Source organism: Pteropus vampyrus, unplaced genomic scaffold, assembly GCF_000151845.1.
Source record: "Pteropus vampyrus isolate Shadow unplaced genomic scaffold, Pvam_2.0 Scaffold243, whole genome shotgun sequence".
NCBI lineage: Eukaryota > Metazoa > Chordata > Mammalia > Chiroptera > Pteropodidae > Pteropus > Pteropus vampyrus.
Window position 1 is genome coordinate 339,602 of NW_011889024.1, and position 9,623 is coordinate 349,224.

Consider the following 9,623-nt stretch of genomic DNA (forward strand, 5'->3'; position numbering starts at 1 on the left):
CTGGACTGAGTGCAGGTCCTATAGGGGAAATATGACAGATTTCATCTGTCTGACAGCCAAGTCTAATTGTATTTTCAGTCTGAAATGTCCGAAGACAAAAGTGCACATGTCGAGGGTCTTCGCTCGAGTGCCATATGGGGTATGAGAGGCAGGGCTGTGGTCACTGTAAGCGTTCACTTTCATAACGAGGCACAGACTGCATCCTGAACAGCTAACGCCTGCGAGGTGAGAGTTTAATTCCAATCTGATTTAACAGACCATCTGATTCTGCCTGAATGTGGGTGGGCCATTTTAAAGAGCGCCTTTTATAGACACGACTGGGGGGGGAGCTGAAAAGATGTGTCGTATGTTACTGATTCATCTGGACCATGAAACTTCCGAGCCAAAAGTCAAATACTTCCCACAATGGTCATCACTAAAGTTATAACCAATGCTTCTGAGAAGTCCTGGCATCTTAAAAATGAAAAACATCTAAAACCTTCTGATTGGGAAGACAAACTGTGCCTGTGAGAATAAGCGATCTATCATTTCCTTGGCTGTATCTCTCTCTGTCTCTGACTCTCTCACACATATCATCATCATCATCATCATCATCATCATCATCATCATCATCATCATCACAGAAGCCACTGTGTAACTGAAAAGACAGTCAACGATGAAACATATCTCAAAAAAATATTACCTAATACCCAGTGATTCAGAGGGTGGGTTCTAACGAAGTGTCATTCAGGATTCTGAGTTCTGGCTGGTCAGTCTTTAACAAGTAATATTGGACACGGCTGGTCCTCCTGCTTCTTGGTTTCAGTGGCACCACACAGGGCAAACTCCCTCCCTCTCGGTTTAGTTTTCTTGCCTTCGGGAGCAACTATCTCTCTCCTAACTATGCACGTGGTGCTGGTTGATGATGGGCAAGTTCCTTAACTCCTCTGATTCTGGATTTATCATCTTTAAAAACGGTTCTAACACTATGTCATAATAGAGGGACAAAATGGAGAGTTGTGATAAGAATTAAATTAGTTAACATCTATTTTAAAAATAAAATGTACTCTAAAGCCTGGTCAAAATAGGTGAATGCAGTGAATGCTGGTGCATCTTCCCTCTTCCCTGGTATCTTTAGATTATCTCAAAAAAAAATCTTTTCTGTTCATTGCTTCAGCTCCCATTTCGATCTTGATCTTTTGGAGCCTCATCTCCAACCTCAACTCCTTATCTACTATGCATTCTATTAACCTATTATCTTTCCATCTGTTACCATCCCATGTTTCCCCAAGTCCCAGGGCTTGACTCTTGCACAGTGCTCCAAGTTCAACATCGATGAAACCGGGCTCACTGTTAATTCCGCCCACCCACTCTGTCCTGCTGTCCTACGGCCTGCCATCCACTCCAGCTCCCCTCTCCACCTTCCTTTCGCGTTGAACTGGACCATTATCCTCTTACTCTTTCAGTCTCGGGACCTCAGATCATCGTGGATGCACCTGCTTCCTTGTCCCTCCAACCAGTCGGTCACCAGATCCTGCCACATCTTGCAACCTTTCAGATTCATCTCCGCTCCTCAGTTCCCAATGTCACCCTGCCCTTATCCGTATGTCAAGATTGCCACACTCACCCCAGCTCTCCCTTTGCCTGTAGTTGGCCCCAAGGGCACTCCAAGTGGGAGCATCTTTGACCTACGGGACCGGGCTGTGCCTACTATGTCAGTTTCCCATTCTGTAGAACAATGATCACAAACCTAGTCGCTTAAAACAACACAAATTTATTATCCGATAGTTCTGGAAGTCAGAAGTTTAAAATGGGTCCCATGGAGCTAAGATCAAGGTGTCAGCAGGGCTGCCTTCCTTCCAGGAGCTCTAGAGGGTAATCTGCTTCCTGGCCCTTTCCAGCTTCTGGAAGTCACGTGCCTTCCCTGGTTTGTGGCTTCCTTCCTCCTCCATCTGCCTCTCCACCCCCAAACTCCTCTCTTTCTCTCTTTCTGACACTCCTGCCTCCTTCTTTCACTTATAAGGACTCTTGTGATTACATCAGCCCCACCGATGTAATAATCCAAAATAATCTCCCCGCCTCAAGATCCTCTACCTTACTAACTTCCGCAAGGTCCCCTTGCCATGCAAAGTAATACATTCACAAATTCCGGAGATTAGGACAGGGAGGTTTCTTGGGGGCCACTATTCTACCTACTACGCCTACTTTGCCAGTCTTATTTCATACAGTTATCCCCCACTTTGCTATGGGTTCAAGCCCCACTGATGTTCTTATAATTTCTCGAATAAACCACCATTATTACCTCCGCCACGTGACCTTTGCCATACAGGTCTCTCCGCCCTCAAAGCATCACATACGTGTCTTTCTTAGCACATACAGGCTTCAGTTACACATGTATTTCTATGATTACTTCATTAACGTCCATGTCCCCAACTACAGGATAAGCTCCATGAGGCCAGAGACCGTGTCTTGTTTTGCTTAATGCTCTTATAGGGCCTAGAACAGAGAGCATGCAAAAACCATTGGATGACTATTTGCTAAATGACTAAATCAGGCCAGTAGGAGATGACCCTCCACCATCATGGATATCTTCAGAAACTAACATCCCCCCACCTCATCTCACATACGCCTGGGTCAAAAAAAGAAAACTAATAATTACTAGAACCCACAATGAGCTCAAATCTGCCTCATCTCATCTAATCCCCCATAACAAACTTCCAAGGTGGCTACGATCATAATCCTCATTTTATAGATTAAGAACTGAAGACAAGAGAGGTTAAAGATCTTGCCTGAGATGACACAGCTAGTAGGCCACTGAGTGGCAGAGACCCTGCTGGACCCCATCTGCTCAGTAAAACTATAGTGCTTGGGGGTTAGTGCCTCTGCTCCCTACCCTCACCTCTGCAACCAAGGTAAAGACGAGTCAGAAGATCCATCAGGTTATTCGGTCCATCCATCGGGGAACTCTCTTAACTGGGAACGTTAAGTCCCCCTTCCAGACCAGAGTGATGTGAAAACAGAATGTGACAGAAGTAACAGGCACCAGAGAGTTTGCAGGGGCCTCAAGAAATCTCTGGAAATTTGGCTGAACTCAGCATGGGAGGCGGAAGAGAACAGAAGCTGCTCTGAGGTAACCATGAGCTGCTCATGCCAGCTGACCCAAGCGAGGGACTCCAGTCAGCACGGATGACCCAACTTCTTCTAGATGCTTCTTTTGAGAAGGCAGGAGGGGTAGAGGAACCCCAGGAGTACTTCGGACTGCGGTGGGAGGAACCCAGAACACCTTCAGAATGCCTTCCAGTCTTTTCTCAGGAGACGAAACTCCTGAGAGAGGACATTCGGGGATTTTTAGTACTGTAACACCTGCCTTTCTTCCCCCCAAACAATCCCACTGAGCACCCAGGAAAGAAAAATGTGAGGGAATGAACACTACTTAACCCACAACGGGCCCAGGGAACCTTCAGAAATAGAGTGTGGTCTACTCGACCACCCTATCATGAGACCTACCAAGTGGGTACCTACGTTTAATCTGGAATTAGCCTTAAGAGAAGTTTGGGAGTCCTGCCTAATATGTTTTTCATTACTTTGATCTCAGCCTATAGAGGTGTATCCTTCATGCTATAGAACTGATATAAACATTTGCAATTTTTCTAGATCAGGTAGAAAATATAAAATCATAAAAGAGATCAAATTGAGTTTAAAATGTGAAGAATGAGTATAAAATTAGAGATGGAAAGCGATAACATTCTAGACTGGGAGAATTTGGGAACACACGAGTAAGAGAAAGTGCTGCTTCCCAGGATTCGTGCTGACGAAGGTGGCGTGGTAGTGCCTTGAATGCCAGCTCGGGAATTTAAACATCTTCCTATAGTTTGAATATAGTTAGCTACTGTGAATTTTTGAGCAGGAAGTAGCTTGAAAGTTTTTCTCTAATCATAAAGGAAAATTCAACCTCCGGCAAAGAAGCAGCAATAACAAATTTATAAAATGTATTTACACACCAAGGAAGGAACCAATTGTTTCTTTGTTGTCCACACACATCAATATCATTAATTAGCATTATTATATAAAACGGCTTGTAATTTACATTTAACTTTATTGCGTTTTTACCCAGTAGCTGAAGCTCATCACTCAAGACTCTCGTGGCGGAGTCAAGCGTGACTTTGACAATTTTAAATTAAAGCACGAAAACTCAAGGATAATTCAAGAATGTGTTTTCTTTCCAGAGCTATCGGCTGGTTTTAACCATAACGTATCAATTTTCAAAGAAATGAAGGGTACCCAGGACACTCGCTTGTGTCTGGGATTACTGTCAACTCAATTGAAACAAATTCTAAGTTCTGTCTTTAATGCTTCTTTTCGCAGGTTTAAAAGATGCATTTTGGAGTTTTGCACTGTTGGACATCCAATTTATGCGGTTGTGAGGAGCTCCTAAGATGTTTATCTTCCATCCATTTGAACAATCAAGACTGAATTCCAATGAAATTCTTCTTCTGTCAGTATTATACTATTCTGTGCTGTCTGAAGACGAGGTAAAAATAGGCCCAATGTACAGCTGGCTTTATTAAATGGGGTTGTAAACAAACTAAAGGCCTACAAGTCAGGCTTTGGGGGCAAAACCATAACAAATTCTGGGACCTGAAACCAGTCTGCCTAAGCAGGAGTATCTCCGACAGGTTCGAAACATCAGCGAGACCAAGTTAGCATGACCTGTCCTCAAACAGACTCACCAGTCTAAGCCATACACACGAAGGACTTGGGCATTGTGTGAATTTAAAATTAATTTGCTTTATTCTTTCCTGCTGCTGCAGTACAACCAACTTCTGCCTTTTTTATTTATTTATTTTTTCCAGTTTCTAAGAGCAGTTAGGTTAGTGGTGGTTGTCGCCATGAATACCCAATGAATGATTCATTCTCACTCAAGTGGAACCTGTGGGAAACGTTGCCAATAACTTGGCTTATTTCTTATCTTCAGTTCTCAGCAGACAACAGATTCGTCTATATTTTAACAAAGAGTCATACATTTTTCAGTTCGTGTACAAATAACACTACGTGATTCCACTTGGTCTCAGTCCTCAGGGCTTTGGGAGAAGGAGGAAAACCCCAGCATCTTGACCGACAGTGTGGTCCATGCTCCCCGCAGTCTGCCGAAAAGTCCTGGAAGAGGGTAGGGGGTAGGGTGACGTGCACAGCTGTAAGTCCTCAGATGCAAGTCCTCAGATGCATTACCAGAGCTGCAGGTGGCACTTAGCCAGAAGACTCCCACAGACGTTTCCCCAAGTCGAGGCTACTGCAGGCACACATGGTGCTTCGTGACATTCGCCCACGGGGCTCTGAGAGGCCAGTCGAACCCAGCAGTGTAGGGCTCAATACTGTGTGTGTGTGAGAGAGAGAGAAAGAGAGAAAGAGAAAGAGAGAGAGAATCTCTCTCAACCTTGAGCATATTATTACTTCACTTGTATGGGAAAATGAAGAAATACCTTTCAAGGGTTATTTTGAGGTCGAATCAAAATGCTGCATGAAAAATGCCTAGCATAGCACTGTCTATGGTACAGCAAAACCCTCCACAAATGTCATCTCTCAACCTCCTTTCCCATGAAAAGGACCTCATGGAAAGGGGACCCTATACACTCCCCTTGCTATGAGTACAGAAATTACAATTGCACTTGTTAGGCACAGGTCTCAACCCTGATTTTGACACAAATTCCATCCTAGTTAAATCTATCCTAGCATTCCACAAAAAAGATGTATCTGAACTAAAAAAACATACTTTACTGGGATGCAGTGTGAATCTACCTAAGTGGCTAGAAAATATTCTCTATCATAGGGTCTCCCAAAGAATAAACACTGGGCACTATTAGTTTGTGACCATGCGATAGGGCCAGCCATGAATTAACGAGATTCCATCAAGAGCTTTGCAAAGCTGTCCTTTGCTATCTGAAGTGCTCACAGAGGCAAGGGTCTGTTACAGAAAGCCAACTCCCCTACGAAAGCCCCTTCTCTGTCTCCTTGCCTTTTATCTGACCCACTAAGAGACCAACACTTGCTAATGCCACATGAAGACAATATCGCGTGCTTTTCCCTCAGTTCAAAAGCTTGGGCAAAGCATACTTCCTGTAGCCATCCTAAACCTCCACCCCGACAACTCTCTGCTCTCCAGTCAACCTCTTCCCAGCATTACATGTATCTCAGGATTTTTCTCCCTTCTCAGATGAGAAAAGCATTCACTCCGAGGCACATTTCCGAAGCAATAAACAGCTCTCTTCTTTGCGGAAAAATAGGCAATTTTCGAGCAACCTTTGGAAGCATCTAAATAACCCGCACATATTTATGATTGAGTGACTCTCTGGATTGAAGAAACTTTAAGCTTTTGTTTGCAAAGATTGCCATTAACATCTTTGAGCGATCTCTCATCTCAGTTTTATCTAACCTCTCATCTTATCTCTAAAAACAAGCCTGATTTTCTTCTTCCTCTCTCCTCCCCCAGCGTGGCTTCCTGAGCAGAGATGTGATGTGTGCATGAAACGCTGGGATAAGCTCAAACAGCGCATCTTCACCCAGAGGTCTCAGGGTCCTGGGAGTGAAGGCAAAGGCTCCCCTGATGTCCAAGGTCAGCCTTTTCGTCTCATTTTAAATGACCCCCCCATTTCACCTCACCCCCACCTCTTTCTTCTTGCAAGAATAATTCCCCAAGGAAAGGAGAAAGCATTCTCATCCTCCAACCCCACCCCCACACGGCAGCGGAAATGCACTGTTTTTAAAGCAGTTGCTCTCAGGAGAAAATGCTATAAGCTATATTTATCTCTAACTAATCTATTCCTCTCTACTCCAAGATCAAGGAATTAATGACTGCTACGGCTGCTGTCCTTAGCACATTGATTACTGTGAATTGGCTGCAGCCTCAAAAAAAATCCACTCGATGACAACGGTAAGAGGGCAAGGTTCTCCACAAAGCATTAGGCACCGACCCTAAATAATGAATCGACGCGGCATCGGCTTGGGCAACGGTTTCCACTCGCAGGCTGCAAGCACCGGAGTGGGGAGAGGTGAGTGGGAGAGGGGAAAAAACCCGCTGTGCGGACACATAACCTTCCTCAAGATCCAGTCCGGATCAAATATTAAGGAAAACGACTCTTGTATTCATAAAAGTCTGCATCGTTGCAAGAACTCTTAAGCCAGTCTTCAGCACAATGGCTGTTTTTAACATTTGCCCAAATCCTTGCTGACAAACACGGTGAACACAGAGGTTCGGATCCGGCTGTCTGCCCGGCCCCCTTGCAATGCCCCCTGGAAGGCCCATTGCAAGGCCCACACTCTCCCTTCCTCGCAATCCCCTCCTGTTCCATGTCCCCTCTCATACAGCTTCCCCTTTTCCGCCCCTTCCCAATCCAACAAAGTTTCCCTGATTCTTGGCCCCAACTCATTGTCACCTCCTCCAGAAAACCGTTTGAGTTCCCTTGGCTCCTCCTCCGTACTTCCATGACTGACATCTCTGTCCCAGTTTCACAGACCCAAGGCTATGAGCCCCTGCGGACTGGCCTCGCGTCATTTGCACTAACGCACTGCTGTTCCTCTCTGCAAATCCTGCCATCCCCGGGTCGCGCCCCACCCCCTCCCCTTCCTTCAGAGCCAGACTTCACCTCCAGGTCACTTGCTCACCTCCCTTCACACCTCGTCCTTCTATATTCTGGCTTCCTGAGCCCGTCACTCCAATAAAACTACTCTGTCCAATATCACCTTGCTCAATCCCAAGGCACACTACAGACCTATTCGTGAAAATACCCAAATTGGAAACCTAAGGCTCGTTTTAATTCCATTGTCGCCCTTATCCCTGACTCTAAGTAATGACCAGTCTCTGGCAGCTCTGCTTTCCCTGTAGCCTTGAACTTGTCCTACTTCTCCCGGCCCCTTCTGCTCCTGCCCTAATTCAGACCTCCTCACCTCTCCCCTGGATAGCTACGACGCCCTCCCGACCTGTCCCCCAGCTTCCAACCTAGTGTGCCCCTACTGCAGCCACAGGGATCTTCCCAAAAGCAAATCATACTACTGAAGTCCGCTACTTAATATCTTTATATATTTCCCCCTTTGCCCCAGGATAAATCTCTAAATCCTTAGCAGGATTCACTAGAGCTATCGTTGTCTCCAATTTCATCATTTTTAACTGTCATCATCTCTGCCATCATTCGAAATTTCTCAAGTCTCCTTGGGAGTGTCATGCTTCCTCTCCTCACCCAGACATCGCCTATGCTGTCCCCCAACTCTCTTCCAAGCCCCTTTGCCCAGCAAACCCTTTCTTGTTGTTCAGTTCTCATCTTACATATCACCTCCAGGAGTCCTTCCCTGCCTCCCCCAGTCCGCTAGGGCGTCCCCAGGTCCTCCTGCCCCCAGTCGGCTAGGATGTCCCCACATTGTCCTGCAGCACGAGTGTGCCCCCTTCAGGGCTCTTAACACGACTGGGTAACTGCTTTTTCTGTCTTCTGTTCTACTTCCTCTGCAAAGAGCAGAGACGCCCTCCAGCCAAAACGAGCTGAGCGAGATCAATCGCAGAGATGCAGGGAGCTTCACAGCAACAGAAAGAGCCATCAGAATCTGAAGCCTTTCTCCCATCTCCCAGTAACAGACCCGAGACCACAACACCATTGTTTCTGTCTGCATGGCACTCCATACTGTTCTCTCTCTCCCCGTCAGCTCCCCCGACTTCACCTCAGCCCCCAAGCTCACCACAGCCTGCCCTGTATCACTAACTCTCAAAGTCACCTTTCACCTTCTGCCTTTGGTGCTGGCACGGGTCATCTCTCAGCTTCCCAATTCCAACTTCCTGAAGGAAGAACATGACTGGTCCCTCTGGTCTTGTGGTTCTGTGTCACATGCGACTCTGGTAGATGAGTGCTGTTGACTCCCATCTAATCGTTTTTACACAAGAAGGGTGGGGGGTCATGGTATAGAACACAGATGTACTCACCTGGGGTACAGCCTTAAATAATAGACACCCCCGTCTATCTCCTCGGAAGTAACCAAACTTTCATTGTTACCTACTCTTTGCCCAGCAGAGTCAGGCACAGGGGAGCGTACTGAGTAACAGCCTAATAAATATTTATCAGATCTCCCGACCCAGAAGACCCATCCCCAGATCCTTTTTCAGTAAACCACGCCCATGCCGGGTGAGCAGGTCCTTGATTCCCATAATACAAAAGGATAGCTTTTGTTCCTTAAAGGGCGTTGCCCAGATAAATGTCTTCTACCTCTTAAAGTCACTTACAGTCAGCATCTACCACTTAGCTGATAACAGCTCCTAGTAGCTTTAATGGAAACGGCGACAATCTTTTGCAACTTCAGCCTGCTTATTTGACCTCTTTTTAAAATAACTGCCAGACTTGGGCTTTAGAAGGCTAGAAGGAACTCAGATAAAAAGTATAAACAGGCTTTATGCAATATTTTAGCATTAGCATAACTATTGCTTCAAGATCGGCCTAATTTGAAATTCACCTCCAGAATCTGCAGATTTGCAAGCCACCAAGCACTGGGCGTGGCTTCTGACTTAGGGAAGATACTTACTTACTTACTTACTTACTTACTTATTTTTATTATGGTGACATTAGTTAACGAAATCCAGTAAGTTTCAGGTGTACAATTGAACAATAAGG